A 20472-nucleotide genomic window follows, 5' to 3' on the forward strand; every position below is an offset into this window, starting at 1 on the left:
AGTAGTGCACACACTGACAATTTACTACACGTAAGGCTGTGTAGAATCAGAGGAAGAAGTATTTTGCATGCTTCACGTAAACATATTTCCGTACACCTTGTTCTGTCCAAAATGGAGTTCTCTCCACCACTTCTGCACTCAGGTTGACCTGAAGTGGTTTCCTAGAGGTTGTAGATAGCATGGAGTGCAGGCAGCAGTAGTGGTGTTTCATAATGCTAAATGGTTAACTAATTATCAAACTCAAGCTTCTACTTTGGGGTGGAGTGAATATCATGAATTTTCAAAGTGGGGTGAAAATAAGCCTTATAAAATGTCAGTTCCAAGATGACGATCAGTCCATTGGAAGTCATTAGAGTATCCCAATTTAGGAAGTTGTAGAATTTCTTCCTGTGATGTCAGCTCCTGTTTCAAGCATGCACAGGGCAGAGCTTGGAAGGACACAATACATAGCAGTACTTTTTATTCCCTGATTTCTTCATCAGACTTAATGCCCAATTGCTATGCATTTTTTTACCCTGATTTCGTCTTCTAGAAGATTGCATTCTTTTCTTTGTGGGTCATTTCTTATTTCTGCTTCTTGTGCTTCACTTTGTTCCTCTTCTTAAAGATCAGGAGAAGTTTTACAACTTCATGTTACAGCAAAATCTTCATTTCCAATCACGATTTACTAAGATTGTCAAAGGGGGATTTTTTCCTCTTGTGATCCAGTTAGGCAAACACTTGTTACTTCTCTCAAATATTACCCTTCGCATAGCAGCACTGTGGCTAATGGGCAAGGAATTTCAAAGAGCCCTTGGTATACCTTTTCAGCCTCCAATCCTTGACTGATTGCGATGCCACATGATCTATACATTCTGTAGTGCCATGGATCATGTCCTGAACCTCGTACAGTAGTTACAACAATTTATATTTTGTTTGGGGTCCAATTAAATTGAGAATATTGGACTCTATATTACAGTGTCTTTCAAGCTACAGACTTAAATCAAGATCTAATTAAAGGGAGTTACTTGATTCATTGCCATACTGGATCTGTACAGGCTTGGGCAACATCATTAGTGACCGTCTAATAGGATTGTATACAGTCATACAGTCATACAAGTAAATGCAAGAGGACTGGTAGGCTTTCACAACTCTGTAAGCACAGTTAGCGCCTACACCTAGCTAGTGTTTGTAAAGTACTGTTATATGTATATACCCATATGTGCCTAACTATTGCCATAATAGATTGGTCATACCCAGGTGTCTGAAACACTATCCACTTTAATTCACATGATCAAAAATAATTTTAAGACATTGAGACAACATTACAATAATAGATAAATATTTTTCTGTGCAGTACCACTAGGAATATTAGAGTTGGGAATGTAGGGCTATATTAGCTAAAATGATACATTTCAAACTGAGCTTTTATTGAGTCAGGCAGACCTAAATAACAAAAACAAATAAAGTGCAGACAAGAACTCACAATTCAGAATTTTGAGCCTTACAGACCTAAGAACCATTCTTATAGACTTAACCTGCTACCTGGTATTCATTTTGTGGGGTGGTGACAAAAAGCAAACAGGGTTTGAATTTAGAGCCAGACAGACCAAGAACATGTTCTTATGAAGTTGTCAGAAAGATGCTTCACTACCATTTCAGATAAATAAAATATCATCTATGTATCTCTCCCACCATACTATATTGTTTATGAATGAATTGGACCCAGAGTAAATCCATACCTACTCAAAGGTATGTAGGATCAAGTTTGCAAGACAAGTGTCACAGGCACATCCCATGCTAACACTGTGATCTGAATGTAAAATTCATGTTTCTATTCAAAATAAGACCTCGAAAGAAAAGATCTAGCACACACTATAAAGAATTTCACAAGTGTGTGGTTTTCCTATATGGCCTCCTTGTTTAGTTCTTTAATCACTCTTAGCGTGGTCTCTGTGGAAATGCTCATATACTGCACCTCAACATGCAATGTTAGTGAAGTTGAGTGGTTGGTTTGTCTATAGGACCATTAATTAAACTTAGTGTGACCTTAATGTCTTTCAAGTAGACTGGCATTTTCTAGACAACAGGTTGTAAAAATAAGACTCTTTTAATCTTCAAGAGGATGAGTCATAAATAAATTTATGAATAAAGTTAAGAGTAATCACTCTCACTCTTTTTTGTTTAATACATTTTTATTTTAGACATCCAACACATACATTATACTTATAATATATACATTTAAGCGATATACAATTCAATACGTATGTACAGGATGTCAATTTTTTGTCTTTAAACCCTCCCCTCTTACAAGCAGCAACAACGCCCACCCCCTAACGTACCCCCCAACCTCTCCACCCCTTGAAACCGAAGGATGCTAATTTGGGTTAAACCTTATTTTGCTCTAATCCTTAAAGTTTGGTATATTGTATAATCTCATTTCAACCTATCTTCAATATCACAGCTATAAATTAAATTAAGTACATTAAATCATATCATATCATGGCCTCATTAGTCCATTTGGTTATTGGTAACCAAATTTCAAGTCCTCTTTTTTTGGCCTTTAACCCCCTTTTATGTATACAGCTTTCTCTCAGCGTTAGGTAGCTAGCAGTTTCCTCAACCAACAGTGTACTGACGGAGGTTCTTTATCCAAACAGTGGCCAGACATAGCCTAAATACTGCCATAGCGGCAAAAAGCAACACTTGATTGATTCTGGCATTACTTGGTTGCTTACTCCCAGCCAGCACAATTACTTGAGGCGTAAAAGCCACCTGAAACCCCAGCATAAGCTTGATATAGTTACCCACCTCGTCGATCAAAACTGATAATCGAGGGCAAGTTGCAAACATATGTACACTATCTGCGGCCAAACATCCACAACGAGAACTCTGTATGTCTGTAGAGCCTCCCCATTTAGAAATCCGCACTGGAGTAATGTACAAGTTAAGCCAGGCTTTAAAACATTGTACTTGCAAATGTTCCCAAAAACATGCAGTGTGACTCAACAGTAAAGAATCCTCGCATTCCCCTACCCCTGCGTGCACCAAATCCTGCCAGCGATTGGCATGCTTAATATTATCATCCTCCATTAAATTACTGAATAATTTACAGAATTTAGATATTGGTGAAGGAGCCCCTAATACCCTATCCAGTAAGGGAACTCTAAGGCCTTTGATAGCCTTTTTAGATAGATAGTCCCTCACTTGTAGAAATTTAAAGAAATTATTGTTTCCAATCCCAAACTTCATCTTAATTATATCAAATGGGTGTACTGAATTATCCCCCATGAGATCACCAATATGCCTTATGCCCTTGTCCAGCCATATTTTCATATATCCATCCAGTAGATAATTATCCACCAGAGGGGTATATCTATGTATCCTACCTATTTTAAGTTTCTTCCTAACTGCTGTCCAAACCTTAAAGGCACCCAGCATAATTTCAAATGTCACTCTTCTACAGTAAACAAAATCGATATGACGCATGAGACAGCCATGGGCTTCCGCTCCTAATACTAGCGTGTATTTAGAGGTGCAGGGTGCTTCCTCTGTTTCTACGGTATATAGAGGTGTAGGGTGCTCCCTCTGTTTCTACGGTATATAGAGGTGTAGGGTGCTTCCTCTGTTTCTACCATCTCTTTTCCCAATATTTCAGCCATCTGTTGTAAAACTGACGCCCAGTAGTAAATCTGGAGATTGGGCACTAACCACCCCCCTGGTCTCTAAGTAGAGTCATATATCTTAGAGCACTACGGGGGCGTTTCCCAGCCCACAGGAATTTCAAGATTATTTGATAAAAAGCAGAAAACCAAACCTTATTTATTTCAACTGGAATAGTTCTGAAAAAGTATAATATTTTGGGCAAAAATAACATCTTGATAACATTACACCTTCCTAGGAGTGTAAGGTGTAAGCAGTTCAATCTGTTAAAGTCTGCTTTAGTCTTTTGTAATAGAGGCTCCAGGTTGATTTGAACAATTTCATCGACATTGGCAGAGATCTCGACCCCTAGATATCTAGCGTTTCCCACTACTTGTGTATCATTCAGGGCTGTTCCAGAGTTTTTAGCAATCATTGTCCTATTTTCATAGAGATAATATCCTGAGATTTTACCAAAATCTTTGGCCTCCCTTTCTACCTCATTGATAGCCTCCAGTGGGTTAGCTGTTGTTATGGCAAGAACATCTGCATATTCCTAGAATCTTGGTGTCTCCACTGCTAGACTGAATGGCCTGTATCTTATTATTTTCTGCAATTTTTCAAATGAAAGGATCAATATACAATGCAAATAATATTGGGGAGCAGGGACACTCTTGACGTGTACCACAAGTAATTTTGATTGCATCAGTTGTGAGACCCATCATAGCTATTCAAACCGCAGGTTCCTGATACATGCATCTGATGGCTCCGATAAAACCTTTACCTAAACCTTTCTTTTCCAAAATTGCCCATAAAAGGGCTATGAGACCCTATTGAACGCTTTTTCAGCGTTGAGTAGTATTACAGCCATAGGGTCTCCTGAAACCTTTGTATAGTCAAACAGCGTGATTAAGCTGTGAATATGTTCAGTCATATCCTTTCCTGGGGCAAACCCATGATGAAAAGTGGAAACTAACCTCTTAATAACTGCAGCTAGCCTATTTGCCAGAATTTTGGAATAGATTTTTACATCTCTATTAACCAACGTAATCGGCCGGTACGATCCCAGTTCCTTTACGAATTTACCTTTTTTAGGGAAGACTATAATATTAGCCTTTTTCCAGGAATCAGGGGCTAGCAGATCTAGTTGTGCTCTACGAAAAACCTCCCGCATAATTGTCACAATCTGTCTCTAAAAGTTTTTGTAAAATTCCCCTGGTATTAAATCGGTTCCCATGACTTTGCCTAATATCAATAGCTTCAGTTAATTCATTTATTGTGAATGGCTCATCTAAGCTATCTCTCTCCTCAGGAGATAGCTGCTTGAAAATGTGACCCTTTAAATAAGCTTACATTTTCTTGGCCCCAACCCAAACATCCTCAGTGTATAATCTTTAATAACATTTTTGAAATGCGGTGAGGATAGCATCAGGCTTGCTTACCATGTCCACATTAGGATCTCTAATTTCACTAATCTGAGTTTGTACCGTCTTTTCTCTAGTGCGTACAGCTAGTAGATGACCCACCCTCTCGCTATTCTCGAGGTCCCTGCTCCGCGAGGCCGTGTACTTTCCATCCGCTTTTTTAAGAGATATCTGAGTAATGGCAGATCTAGCGATCGTAAACTTTAATTGGCTGCCTCCGCTTATACCCCTACAGACAGTACCTTTATCAGTTCAGCTTCTGCCTTACCCAGATCCTCATACAAGGTCTGTAACATGGCTTTATCCTTCCTTTGCGCCTCCCAGCCATACCTCGATGTTTCTCCCCTGACCCCTGATTTTAATGTTTCCCATACTATGCTTATGTTTGTGCCATCTAAATTCCCCTCATTAAACCTAGGAATCCATTCCTCCATTTGCTGTATATATCCCTCTTTACTTATTAGAGCCCTATTAAATGTCCATCGTGTCTGTGAGGATTGAAGCTCAATATTTATTTCAATCGCCAAAGGGTTGTGATCCGACATAACTTTGGGATATTTGCTTATTGTACACCCTTGTAAAAGCTCCTGCGACAAATCCAATCTTGCATGCACTTGATGTGGTGCAGAAACGTACGTAAAGCCATGATCACTCCCCTTTTGTGCCACCCATACATCTACTAGCCCATGTAAAGACTAAGTTGTGACAGTGGTTTAGAAACTCTGGGTTTACAACCTTGGTACATCATTCCCCTACGGGTGGAAGCCTGACAGCTCATGTTAATATTCATGTCCCCGAATAAACTCAGAGGAAGAGGCCACCCCACAAGCTCGACAATCAACCATTCAAATAGTGCAGGATCATCAATGAACAGAGAGTAAGTATTTTGTTATCAAGACATAATTGCAAAATTACCCATCTACCCATTTTGTCTACCGATGAGCATGGAAAGCTACCCATTCCCTTTTGTGCCAGTATCGCCACCCCTCTTGTCTGAGTTTCCTGTGTAGTAGTGGCAATAAGTTGATATCCAGCCATATCTAAAACCCCCTTCCTGCAACCCTCAATATGAATCTCTTGAAGACGTAAAATATCTGCCTATAGAAATTGAAGATCAAGACTAATTCTTCTTCTTTTTTGGGGGTCGTTCAGCCCACATATATTAATAGCTGCGATTCTAAGTTTCCTCATTACAAACAAGAAAAACAACAGTTCCAAAACATGTAACAGCGCCATACACAAAACACCAATATCAAGTACCAAATGATCAACCCAGTGCAAGAATTCCTCCCCTCCTCCCCTGTTCCATCCTTCTCACTGTTATTGGCCAGGTCAGATTTGTCTGTCATAGAGTAGAATTTATCAAGTTCTGGAGCCGCTAGAGTGTTGCTGTCTCCCTGCGTACTAGCCAAATGCTTCCCCTTTAAGGCCTGTGCACAGGGGTTTCATCCATCGCTTGCATGATATTAACAACATCCATAGTCACTTGTTGAATAGTACTATTACTTCTTGGCATCTCCTCCTCGGTGCCTGGTATAATTTTTACAGGATTTTCTACAGATGAAACAGATTTAACCGGTTCTACAGCCTCTGGGGAAGTCTCTCCTATGCTTAGACCACCGTTACTCAGCACCCCTCCCATTGGGTTCAATTTGCCAGAACTATCCATATATATTTTTGATAAAAGATTGCTTTTACCTTTGTTTGATTTCTTTTTCAAGGGTATTTGCAGAGCCCTGGCCAGAAAACATTCCGGGGACAGTTTGTTGTTTTGGTCTGGTAACCATTTAGCTGGAGCGCTCTTCCCCAGCCAGTTTTTCAATGTTAACCACGTCTTCATTCAGCTCCACCCCTCGGATGTCGCTCTGATTCGGGTTCAGACCTTTCCCCTCAGTGGTTACACTCCGATTCATGGATATTCCCCTAGCTCCTACAGGAGCACCGATGTCTTTCCCCAAGGATTTCCGCTTTGCCGGCATGATGCACTGCAGCCTTGACTTCACGGCTAAAATGTCATGCCCAGCCTCTGTCGCTTTGATCTCTGTCAGCCTTCCCGTAGGTACAAAGTATCGGTGAGCTTCCCTGACCCCCCGGAGAACTTCACTCTTGACACCAACCGTAGCCAAAAGAAACGTTCTCAAAGCTCGAGCTGTCAGGACTCTGATCGTCAGCAGCCTCATCAGTTTTCTGACCTTTAGTCGGTTAAATCTGAAATTCCATTGGCATAGCTATGGGTAAGTTAAAAGCATTTTGACTGCTTTTCATTAATGTCTTTTTCTCATTCAGAAGTGCAAACAGCCCAGCGGCAGGGAGAGAGGCTTTACACAACGCTCACGCAGCCGCCATCTTGCCTCTCCAATTACTCTCATCCTAATTCAATTTTAGGTGATTAAATTTGAGACCATTAACTTTTGTTTACCTTTAGATTGTCACATTAAAAAGACTCCAAGAGCTCTGAATGAGTCTGTAGAAGCACTTACATAGTGCTCATGAAGGAGCAACCCTCCTGATGATGCATGCCCCTTAGTGTGGGTGAGAGGTACATTCTTTTTTGGGAATACCTTGCACCTGTTCTGAATAATCCCTTAAATACAATGGCTAATGTATCTAGATAGGACGCTCTGAGCATTAACACATAGATACAGACAGCAATAGAATGTCCACTCTATTTAAGTGGTTGTCAGAGCCTACCAGTCTTCTTGTATTATTTCATTGTGAGAGGGAGGTGGTACTTGGTTAGTCTTTTGAAATCCTCTATTTCTACCTTTGGTATTTATGATAAAGCCCTCTGTTGTTTTCTTATCAGACATAGAAGACGTTTCAACATCCTGATTTGAATGTTCTGCTGAGCAAGCCTCGTGTGACATTCATCAAGGTATCACTTGTCAATCCAGATCCAACAAGGGGGACGATAGTCAATGATCAGTGATGCTCACAACCCATTGAACATCATGTAAATATCTATGCAAACCAGCGGTAGGTTGGGAGAAAAGGAAATGGGGATGTTGTCACTGTCTCATGGACATGAGGCCACCAGTGAGGAGTCTGGGAGCTGGTCACTTGTCACAGGGGTCACAGACCTTTCCGAAGTAGAGTACGGTATGGAGTGCATTTCTGTTTTTTTTTTAACATGAGTGAAGACCTTATTATCCAGCAAGTTCTGGGAGAACCACATTCCCCAGACTTCACTGGTGCTTGAAGGAGGAATTTTTCCATTGCCTGCACCTGGGCTCTCATCGGCACCATAAGGCGCATTGTAATCACCCAGCTGCACAGGACGCTATGGTGCAAGCTCTGAGATGACCACATTCCTCAGAATAAACTGAAACTTGAAGGAGGAGCCCTTCCGCCACCTGTACCTGGGTTCCTGTCGGCACTATAAAGTAAATTGTAATCACCCTGCTGCACTGGACACCATCCAGCAAGCTCTGGAAGGTCTACATTGATCAGAACACACTGGGGCTTGAAGGAGGAGCCCTTCCTTTTCCTGTTCCTAGGCTCTTGTCAATGCTATAAAGTGCATTGTAATCAACCTGCTGCACAGGATGCTATCCAGCAAGCTCTGAGAGTACCACATTCCCCAGGATGCACTGGGGTTTGAAGGAAGAGCCCTTCCAACGCCTGAAACGGAGCTCTTGTCGGCACTATTAAGAGCATCGTAATCACTGTGCGGGACACTATCCAGAAAGCTCTGGGAGGACTACATTCTTCAGACTGCTCTGGGACTTAAAGGAGCAGCACTTCCTTCGCCCGCATATAGGCTCTCGTTAGTGCTATAAAGTGAATTGTAATCACCTCACTGGAACACTAAATAAGTCCCAGATCGTTCATCACGCAATTGTACACTACAATACATCAATACTCTCATTGAGTAAGTAGAGAATATCCTGCACCTTGGCCCTTGAAATAAATTTGGTGCTAAACCAAAAAAAACAAAAAAACAAGTAGCTCCTTTGTTTAATAAAATGGCAGCAAGACCAAAGCTCTGTCATCTTCCAATCATTGCTCCAAAGAAAATGAACGGGTGAGTACTGTTGATTGCTTGTTCTAATTGCTTTTTCCTCCTGGCCCTTAGTCCCCAGACCACCTACAGTTCAGGCACATCTCTAATTCCCACCCCTGGCTGATAGTTGTGGAAGAGACTAGTACCCAGATTAGAGAACTTTGGGAATTTATTGATTCTTTGAAGGTGGAGATAGCAGATTTCTTGGGGAAGGCCCAATTATTGATACATCCACAGCATTTTAGGGCTAAGCTAGTATGTCCGAATGAGGGGTCTGAAAGCTCTTTCAGACGGGGAGCATCCTCCAGACCTGACCCTCCACCAAACCTGTCACACAGTGAGGTGCCTTTGGTTATTTTATCTAGCCACAGGTATTTCAACTGGCAAACAACATCACTATTGCATGTAGTAACATATCAAACCCCCCTTAGGGCTGGTAAGGTCCCTCAATAAACCCACCAAAGAGAGCCCAAAGAGGGGAGAACGAGTAGTCATTTGCCTAATCCAGTTTCTTTCCGCAACTAACGTGGAGAAGTGTGGCTCAGGGGTTAGAGGCGGCAGACCCGGAAGCTGAGATCGGCCCTGGACCAGGGTTCAATTCCCCGCCTCGGCGGGTCTTGGGCTAAAAATTCCACGGTCTCGATAATTCTCGCTCCGGTGCCTTCTCGACTCACGGGTTCACGCTCTGCGACTCTGGGCAATAGCTTGCTTAATCTCCACAACGGCCCCTCGCGGCGGGATGCCTGGCTTTCACCTTGTGGATACCCTGCCGGGCCTCTCACAGGGGAATACCAGGACGGGTTCCCTAGGCAAGCGCCAGGATGCCCTTTGTGGTGACAGGTCGCGCTATATAAGTATACCTACATTTACATTTACATTTTACCAGTACACCACCTTCAATTCTCAAACCTGACCTACCATCTGTGTCTATCTTGTATAATCATGTATTGAACAATACTAATTGCAACACCTTTTTGCATATTAGGTCAATTTATATGACACCAATCCTTCATCAATACACTAGGGAGGAAGAGGCCTCTACAACTAACAAAGTGATTCACTGGATAAAGTATGTTTGGATTAATATAGCTTCATTCACTCTGACATTATCAGGGCCACTCATTTTTCATCTCCAGACAGTACTTCCAATTATATCAAATTGCAATTTTCCCATCTTTCTATTGTAAATGGTCTATTGTCTTTGCAAGCACTATGGCTTTCCCCTTCTAATTCTTCGATCCACTTTAAGTCCAGAATAATCCCTTTGCCTAGGGTGGAGCAATCCTGTTCCTCCTCATCATTTTCCTGAGTTGAAACTAACCCTGCCCATCCCAAGGGCCTACCAACAACATCAGCCCCTCTCCAAACATTCTCTTGATGATTCATTTTCATCTGAATCACCGTTCCTGCATGGATGTCTGCTTTCATTGAAAATTCTTTGTGTCTCCTTTCGAGTGAGCCCTCTATCCTTCCCCAGGGATCCCATGTTTCCCCCATGACTAGTTCTATTGATAATCTCTCACTGCTCTCTTGGAAAATTGCTGGGCTTGGGTGTAAGCTTGCCAAGCGGATTGGGGGCCTTCATTAAGCAAAGTAACATCATTATGTTCCAGGAAACTTGGGATATAACCCCCACATATAAGCAAGGCTATAAGACTTTCCACATTACACTCATAAGTCCTTTGTTGGTAGCACTTTGGGTGGCATTACTGTATGGCTTAAGATCACCTCGGGCTGCCATGCAAGGCAGTTATCTTTTGACACCCTGATCTACTTGGGCTTGTAGTTCTTTCATGGAACAAAGTAAAATATTTAATGTCTACATAATAGGTGTACTGCAGACAGTGGAATCTCAATTTTTACCTCCTCTAAGAGACACAATCCGCAAGACTTGGGGGGAGACTGCCGTAACTGTGAGATAGAATTTTAATATGTGTTTTGAATCCTCAGCCTGATTAAGGGATTTTGTGAGGAGGACTTACACTGTAGTATACCACCACTTCCAAGCCCCTATCTAAAAACCCTCCCAAAGGCAGCCTTACAGTTGCTGGACCTCAGTGTTTGTTGTCACTTGAGAGCCAGCAATGGCAGAACAAAGTCTGATACAAAGATGAACCAGCTTTAGAAGGAACTCTTATCGAAACAACATTGATTATATTCTTGTAGGTCTCATTTCCTGAGGCAATATACTCAATATGGAAATTCTGCCGGATATCAGATTGACCATTTCTCCCTGCTTCTTGCGGGGCAACTAAAATACTATATTTCAAAAACAATGCCTGCAATCTGTAGACCTAATAATTAGTGACAACTGAAGGAAGTGCGGGTGGGTGTGTGTAGTAAACAATGAAATTATCTGGGGCGGAACTTTCCTGGCTCTAAGATGGCCACAAGTTAGAGCGGCTCATCTCCAACCGGCCAACTATCCTTCAGAATCCTAGTGATATATTACATTCTACTCCAAAACTCGGCTTACTGCGTGGTGGAGAGTAGAGGAACCCTGTGAGCTGTTTGAGAAGCCCTGGTGTGCCTGGAAGCATAGAAATCCCTTTGGACTCAGTTGCGGTCTTTTTTGCGGAGGGCCTGGCATCAGCAGTTGGATGCTTGTGGAGAGCAGACTAGTGACGCGGCGATAGGAGGGGTTGCACAATCCTCTGTACTCCTGGGGGAGGAGTGGCAGATCCCTCTGTGTCACCTGTGGAGCTGTGCCAACACTGCAGGCTCTGGATTCTCTGTGGGCCTAATCGGGGCCTACCTGTGGTGTGCACAGCTCCCTTGTCTGCTAGCCTGCCGGGGACGTTCCATCGGCGCTACTGGAGAAGGAGCCCTCCAGACATCCAAGCCTGAGGATGCCATCCTGAGGGTCCTAGTCCACTGTACCAAAGGTGGTGTGGCTCCCGGCCCTTGCTGGGCGCTTTGGTGGCCGGATCGGGCCCAACTGTGGAGGAGGATCGGCCGTGACGCTCCGAGGAGCCTTGTGGTGAGCACGGTCCCCCGTCCCCAGGTGTCCCCCTGGAGGCCGGGGCCCTCGGGCCTGGAGGCACTGTGTCCTATGAGAGAGCTATTTGCGAGCGCCGCCACGGACCTGTAAATCTTCCCACCACACCCTACCGGAGAGCCCTGAGCTGCATATAGGGCCTATATTTTGTACACAAATATTTACAACAAGGGGTGGTGAGGGACAGAGACTCTGAATTAAGCAGAAAGCTCTCACCCAGTCAAGAGATCAGGGCTAGATCCAACACCGTTTTTTAGCTCACTGCACCATCCCAGTTTCAGAACATGGCTGTATGCAAATTAGTCTGTTCCTGTCCCAGTGCATGATGGGAACAGGGAAACCAAACTACAAAAGCCAATTCTTACACTGGGAAGGAAACAAGCTCCCGGGGACCGGTTTCTGGCATTACAGCCGTCTTCGGCCCGGTTTGCTTGAATCCTGATGGTGCAATGAGCAAGGGTCTCACATCTGAGAATACCCTTCCACGCTTAGGGTGGACAAAAATATTTACAACAAGGGGTGGTGAGGGACAGAGTCTCTGAATTAAGCAGAAAGCTCTCACCCAGTCAAGAGATCAGGGCTAGATCCAACACCGTTTTTTAGCTCACTGCACCATCCCAGTTTCAGAACCTGGCTGTATGCAAATTAGTCTGTTCCTGTCCCAGTGCATGATGGGAACAGGGCAAACCAAACTACAAAAGCCAATTCTTACACTGGGAAGGAAACAAGCTCCCGGGGACCGGTTTCTGGCATTACAGCCGTCTTCGGCCCGGTTTGCTTGAATCCTGATGGTGCAATGAGCAAGGGTCTCACATCTGAGAATACCCTTCCACGCTTAGGGTGGACAAAAATATTTACAACAAGGGGTGGTGAGGGACAGAGTCTCTGAATTAAGCAGAAAGCTCTCACCCAGTCAAGAGATCAGGGCTAGATCCAACACCGTTTTTTAGCTCACTGCACCATCCCAGTTTCAGAACCTGGCTGTATGCAAATTAGTCTGTTCCTGTCCCAGTGCATGATGGGAACAGGGCAAACCAAACTACAAAAGCCAATTCTTACACTGGGAAGGAAACAAGCTCCCGGGGACCGGTTTCTGGCATTACAGCCGTCTTCGGCCCGGTTTGCTTGAATCCTGATGGTGCAATGAGCAAGGGTCTCACATCTGAGAATACCCTTCCACGCTTAGGGTGGACAAAAATATTTACAACAAGGGGTGGTGAGGGACAGAGTCTCTGAATTAAGCAGAAAGCTCTCACCCAGTCAAGAGATCAGGGCTAGATCCAACACCGTTTTTTAGCTCACTGCACCATCCCAGTTTCAGAACCTGGCTGTATGCAAATTAGTCTGTTCCTGTCCCAGTGCATGATGGGAACAGGGCAAACCAAACTACAAAAGCCAATTCTTACACTGGGAAGGAAACAAGCTCCCGGGGACCGGTTTCTGGCATTACAGCCGTCTTCGGCCCGGTTTGCTTGAATCCTGATGGTGCAATGAGCAAGGGTCTCACATCTGAGAATACCCTTCCACGCTTAGGGTGGACAAAAATATTTACAACAAGGGGTGGTGAGGGACAGAGTCTCTGAATTAAGCAGAAAGCTCTCACCCAGTCAAGAGATCAGGGCTAGATCCAACACCGTTTTTTAGCTCACTGCACCATCCCAGTTTCAGAACCTGGCTGTATGCAAATTAGTCTGTTCCTGTCCCAGTGCATGATGGGAACAGGGCAAACCAAACTACAAAAGCCAATTCTTACACTGGGAAGGAAACAAGCTCCCGGGGACCGGTTTCTGGCATTACAGCCGTCTTCGGCCCGGTTTGCTTGAATCCTGATGGTGCAATGAGCAAGGGTCTCACATCTGAGAATACCCTTCCACGCTTAGAGTGGACAAAAATATTTACAACAAGGGGTGGTGAGGGACAGAGTCTCTGAATTAAGCAGAAAGCTCTCACCCAGTCAAGAGATCAGGGCTAGATCCAACACCGTTTTTTAGCTCACTGCACCATCCCAGTTTCAGAACCTGGCTGTATGCAAATTAGTCTGTTCCTGTCCCAGTGCATGATGGGAACAGGGCAAACCAAACTACAAAAGCCAATTCTTACACTGGGAAGGAAACAAGCTCCCGGGGACCGGTTTCTGGCATTACAGCCGTCTTCGGCCCGGTTTGCTTGAATCCTGATGGTGCAATGAGCAAGGGTCTCACATCTGAGAATACCCTTCCACGCTTAGGGTGGACAAAAATATTTACAACAAGGGGTGGTGAGGGACAGAGTCTCTGAATTAAGCAGAAAGCTCTCACCCAGTCAAGAGATCAGGGCTAGATCCAACACCGTTTTTTAGCTCACTGCACCATCCCAGTTTCAGAACCTGGCTGTATGCAAATTAGTCTGTTCCTGTCCCAGTGCATGATGGGAACAGGGCAAACCAAACTACAAAAGCCAATTCTTACACTGGGAAGGAAACAAGCTCCCGGGGACCGGTTTCTGGCATTACAGCCGTCTTCGGCCCGGTTTGCTTGAATCCTGATGGTGCAATGAGCAAGGGTCTCACATCTGAGAATACCCTTCCACGCTTAGGGTGGACAAAAATATTTACAACAAGGGGTGGTGAGGGACAGAGTCTCTGAATTAAGCAGAAAGCTCTCACCCAGTCAAGAGATCAGGGCTAGATCCAACACCGTTTTTTAGCTCACTGCACCATCCCAGTTTCAGAACCTGGCTGTATGCAAATTAGTCTGTTCCTGTCCCAGTGCATGATGGGAACAGGGCAAACCAAACTGCAAAAGCCAATTCTTACACTGGGAAGGAAACAAGCTCCCGGGGACCGGTTTCTGGCATTACAGCCGTCTTCGGCCCGGTTTGCTTGAATCCTGATGGTGCAATGAGCAAGGGTCTCACATCTGAGAATACCCTTCCACGCTTAGGGTGGACAAAAATATTTACAACAAGGGGTGGTGAGGGACAGAGTCTCTGAATTAAGCAGAAAGCTCTCACCCAGTCATGAGATCAGGGCTAGATCCAACACCGTTTTTTAGCTCACTGCACCATCCCAGTTTCAGAACCTGGCTGTATGCAAATTAGTCTGTTCCTGTCCCAGTGCATTTCTCACTGCTCCATCAGGATTCAAGCAAGCCGGGCCGAAGAAGGCTGAAATGCCAGAAACCGGTCCCCGGTAGCTTGTCTCCTTTCTGGTGAAGAATTGGCTTGGTAGTTTAGTCTGCCCTGTTCCCATGATGCACTGGGCCAGGGACAGACTGATTTGCATATAGCCAGGTTCTGAGCTGGGATGGGGCAGTGAGATAAATAACGGTGATGGATCAAGCCCTGATCTTTGGACTGGGTAAGAGTGGTCTGTTTAACTCAGACACTCTGTTCACCACCACCCCCTTTTTGTAAATCGTTTTTGGCCACTATAGGTGTGGCAGGGTATACTCAGACATGAGTCCCTTTCTCACTGCTCCATCAGGATTCAAGCAAGCCGGGCCGAAGAAGGCTGAAATGCCAGAAACCGGTCCCCGGTAGCTTGTCTCCTTTCTGGTGAAGAATTGGCTTGGTAGTTTAGTCTGCCCTGTTCCCATGATGCACTGGGCCAGGGACAGACTGATTTGCATATAGCCAGGTTCTGAGCTGGGATGGGGCAGTGAGATAAATAACGGTGATGGATCAAGCCCTGATCTTTGGACTGGGTAAGAGTGGTCTGTTTAACTCAGACACTCTGTTCACCACCACCCCCTTTTTGTAAATCGTTTTTGGCCACTATAGGTGTGGCAGGGTATACTCAGACATGAGTCCCTTTCTCACTGCTCCATCAGGATTCAAGCAAGCCGGGCCGAAGAAGGCTGAAATGCCAGAAACCGGTCCCCGGTAGCTTGTCTCCTTTCTGGTGAAGAATTGGCTTGGTAGTTTAGTCTGCCCTGTTCCCATGATGCACTGGGCCAGGGACAGACTGATTTGCATATAGCCAGGTTCTGAGCTGGGATGGGGCAGTGAGATAAATAACGGTGATGGATCAAGCCCTGATCTTTGGACTGGGTAAGAGTGGTCTGTTTAACTCAGACACTCTGTTCACCACCACCCCCTTTTTGTAAATCGTTTTTGGCCACTATAGGTGTGGCAGGGTATACTCAGACATGAGTCCCTTTCTCACTGCTCCATCAGGATTCAAGCAAGCCGGGCCGAAGAAGGCTGAAATGCCAGAAACCGGTCCCCGGTAGCTTGTCTCCTTTCTGGTGAAGAATTGGCTTGGTAGTTTAGTCTGCCCTGTTCCCATGATGCACTGGGCCAGGGACAGACTGATTTGCATATAGCCAGGTTCTGAGCTGGGATGGGGCAGTGAGATAAATAACGGTGATGGATCAAGCCCTGATCTTTGGACTGGGTAAGAGTGGTCTGTTTAACTCAGACACTCTGTTCACCACCACCCCCTTTTTGTAAATCGTTTTTGGCCACTATAGGTGTGGCAGGGTATACTCAGACATGAGTCCCTTTCTCACTGCTCCATCAGGATTCAAGCAAGCCGGGCCGAAGAAGGCTGAAATGCCAGAAACCGGTCCCCGGTAGCTTATCTCCTTTCTGGTGAAGAATTGGCTTGGTAGTTTAGTCTGCCCTGTTCCCATGATGCACTGGGCCAGGGACAGACTGATTTGCATATAGCCAGGTTCTGAGCTGGGATGGGGCAGTGAGATAAATAACGGTGATGGATCAAGCCCTGATCTTTGGACTGGGTAAGAGTGGTCTGTTTAACTCAGACACTCTGTTCACCACCACCCCCTTTTTGTAAATCGTTTTTGGCCACTATAGGTGTGGCAGGGTATACTCAGACATGAGTCCCTTTCTCACTGCTCCATCAGGATTCAAGCAAGCCGGGCCGAAGAAGGCTGAAATGCCAGAAACCGGTCCCCGGTAGCTTGTCTCCTTTCTGGTGAAGAATTGGCTTGGTAGTTTAGTCTGCCCTGTTCCCATGATGCACTGGGCCAGGGACAGACTGATTTGCATATAGCCAGGTTCTGAGCTGGGATGGGGCAGTGAGATAAATAACGGTGATGGATCAAGCCCTGATCTTTGGACTGGGTAAGAGTGGTCTGTTTAACTCAGACACTCTGTTCACCACCACCCTCTTTTTGTAAATCGTTTTTGGCCACTATAGGTGTGGCAGGGTATACTCAGACATGAGTCCCTTTCTCACTGCTCCATCAGGATTCAAGCAAGCCGGGCCGAAGAAGGCTGAAATGCCAGAAACCGGTCCCCGGTAGCTTGTCTCCTTTCTGGTGAAGAATTGGCTTGGTAGTTTAGTCTGCCCTGTTCCCATGATGCACTGGGCCAGGGACAGACTGATTTGCATATAGCCAGGTTCTGAGCTGGGATGGGGCAGTGAGATAAATAACGGTGATGGATCAAGCCCTGATCTTTGGACTGGGTAAGAGTGGTCTGTTTAACTCAGACACTCTGTTCACCACCACCCCCTTTTTGTAAATCGTTTTTGGCCACTATAGGTGTGGCAGGGTATACTCAGACATGAGTCCCTTTCTCACTGCTCCATCAGGATTCAAGCAAGCCGGGCCGAAGAAGGCTGAAATGCCAGAAACCGGTCCCCGGTAGCTTGTCTCCTTTCTGGTGAAGAATTGGCTTGGTAGTTTAGTCTGCCCTGTTCCCATGATGCACTGGGCCAGGGACAGACTGATTTGCATATAGCCAGGTTCTGAGCTGGGATGGGGCAGTGAGATAAATAACGGTGATGGATCAAGCCCTGATCTTTGGACTGGGTAAGAGTGGTCTGTTTAACTCAGACACTCTGTTCACCACCACCCCCTTTTTGTAAATCGTTTTTGGCCACTATAGGTGTGGCAGGGTATACTCAGACATGAGTCCCTTTCTCACTGCTCCATCAGGATTCAAGCAAGCCGGGCCGAAGAAGGCTGAAATGCCAGAAACTGGTCCCCGGTAGCTTGTCTCCTTTCTGGTGAAGAATTGGCTTGGTAGTTTAGTCTGCCCTGTTCCCATGATGCACTGGGCCAGGGACAGACTGATTTGCATATAGCCAGGTTCTGAGCTGGGATGGGGCAGTGAGATAAATAACGGTGATGGATCAAGCCCTGATCTTTGGACTGGGTAAGAGTGGTCTGTTTAACTCAGACACTCTGTTCACCACCACCCCCTTTTTGTAAATCGTTTTTGGCCACTATAGGTGTGGCAGGGTATACTCAGACATGAGTCCCTTTCTCACTGCTCCATCAGGATTCAAGCAAGCCGGGCCGAAGAAGGCTGAAATGCCAGAAACCGGTCCCCGGTAGCTTGTCTCCTTTCTGGTGAAGAATTGGCTTGGTAGTTTAGTCTGCCCTGTTCCCATGATGCACTGGGCCAGGGACAGACTGATTTGCATATAGCCAGGTTCTGAGCTGGGATGGGGCAGTGAGATAAATAACGGTGATGGATCAAGCCCTGATCTTTGGACTGGGTAAGAGTGGTCTGTTTAACTCAGACACTCTGTTCACCACCACCCCCTTTTTGTAAATCGTTTTTGGCCACTATAGGTGTGGCAGGGTATACTCAGACATGAGTCCCTTTCTCACTGCTCCATCAGGATTCAAGCAAGCCGGGCCGAAGAAGGCTGAAATGCCAGAAACCGGTCCCCGGTAGCTTGTCTCCTTTCTGGTGAAGAATTGGCTTGGTAGTTTAGTCTGCCCTGTTCCCATGATGCACTGGGCCAGGGACAGACTGATTTGCATATAGCCAGGTTCTGAGCTGGGATGGGGCAGTGAGATAAATAACGGTGATGGATCAAGCCCTGATCTTTGGACTGGGTAAGAGTGGTCTGTTTAACTCAGACACTCTGTTCACCACCACCCCCTTTTTGTAAATCATATATTTTGTACACAGCACTGCAGTTTTTCCTTCTCTGCCCCTGACTGATATTACTCCAAAGGCTGGGGGCGCGAACTACTAAGCGAGTGCTTGGTGTGAAGACACCTATTAGACCCCGGCGGGAAGCTTGGAGATTGCCCAGCATATCTTGAACTGTGTTGTCGGCCTACTAACAGGGCTATTGAGGGGGCCAGCTTACAGCAGAGCTGTGAGAGCAGCCAACCTTTAATCTGCAGGCCCCTTGCTGCGGTCGAGCCTGCTACTGCCAGGGTAGCCGGTTTCCTGCATCCAGCAATTATCACTGCGCCATATAACAAGCAGTACAAAAGGGGGTGGTGATGGATGGAGCATCTGAACCAATCAACACTCACACCCAGTCAACAGATCTGGGTTTATTCCATCGCCGGTCTTTACCCCACTCTGCCACCTCAGTTCAGACAAGGCCATATGCAAATCAGTCTGACCCTGTGCCTCATGGGAACAGTCCAGCCTGAACTCCCAAGCCATGCCTTCCCTGGACCCGAAACAAGCTTCCTAGGACCGGTTTCTGGCATTCCAGCCGTCTTCAGCCAGGCTTCCTTGAATCCAGTGGCAAAGTCAGCAAGGGACTCACGTCTGAGCATACCCTGCCAACTTATGGCGAACAAAGCGGTACAAAAGGGGGTGGTGATGGACGGAGCATCTGAACCAATCAAACACTCACACCCAGTCAACAGATCTGGGTTTAATCCATCACCGTTCTTTAGCCCACTCTGCCACCCAAGTTCAGAAATGGGCATATGCAAATCAGTCTGACCCTGTGCTTCATGGGAACATTCTAGCACGAACTGCCAAGCCACGCCGTCCCTTGACCAGAAACAAGCTTCCTAGGACAGGTTTCTGGTATTCCAGCCGTCTTCAGCCAGGCTTGCCTAAATTCAGTGGTAAAGTGAGCAAGGGACTCACGTCTGAGCATACCCTGCCAACTTATGGCGAACAAAGCGGTACAAAAGGGGGTGGTGATAGACGGAGCATCCGACTGGGTGTGAGTGTTTGATTGGTTCAGATTCTCCGTCCATCACCACCCCTTTTTGCACCATATAACAAGCAAGCACAACAGAGGGCTCCAGAATTGCTCTGGGCTGAACAAGGGCATTGCTGATTCCCTAGTGGGCTGGAGGTGCTGGCGGCGGATAACGAGAGTGCAGCATGGGGAAGCCAGAGGATGCACAACCAAGCTCCAGTTTGAAAGTAGAAAGTCGCAGAGGCAGCAGGACCATATAAAAAACGCCTCTGAGTTGGGATTGGAGGCTGTTAAAGCTAATCAGGATGCATATCCTAAGAAAATATTGGTGGTCATGCAATTTAGCTTGAATAAAATAGATGGTAAAACAGATGCGTTGAACTTTAGGATGTACCGGATGTCCGATGTACTGGAAAAACATCAAAAAGACTAGATACAGTCGAACAGCGAGTCTCAGATGCTTAGGATACCTTAAATTCAACTGTGCAAAAATTCATCAAGAAACAGCTGCAAGTGGTCCAAGTCGGGGCAGAGGACTTGGAGGCCTGCTTACGGGTGGAACAAC

The sequence above is a fragment of the Lissotriton vulgaris genome, chromosome 4_1 (assembly GCF_964263255.1).
Source record: "Lissotriton vulgaris chromosome 4_1, aLisVul1.2, whole genome shotgun sequence".
NCBI classification, from domain to species: Eukaryota; Metazoa; Chordata; class Amphibia; order Caudata; family Salamandridae; genus Lissotriton; species Lissotriton vulgaris.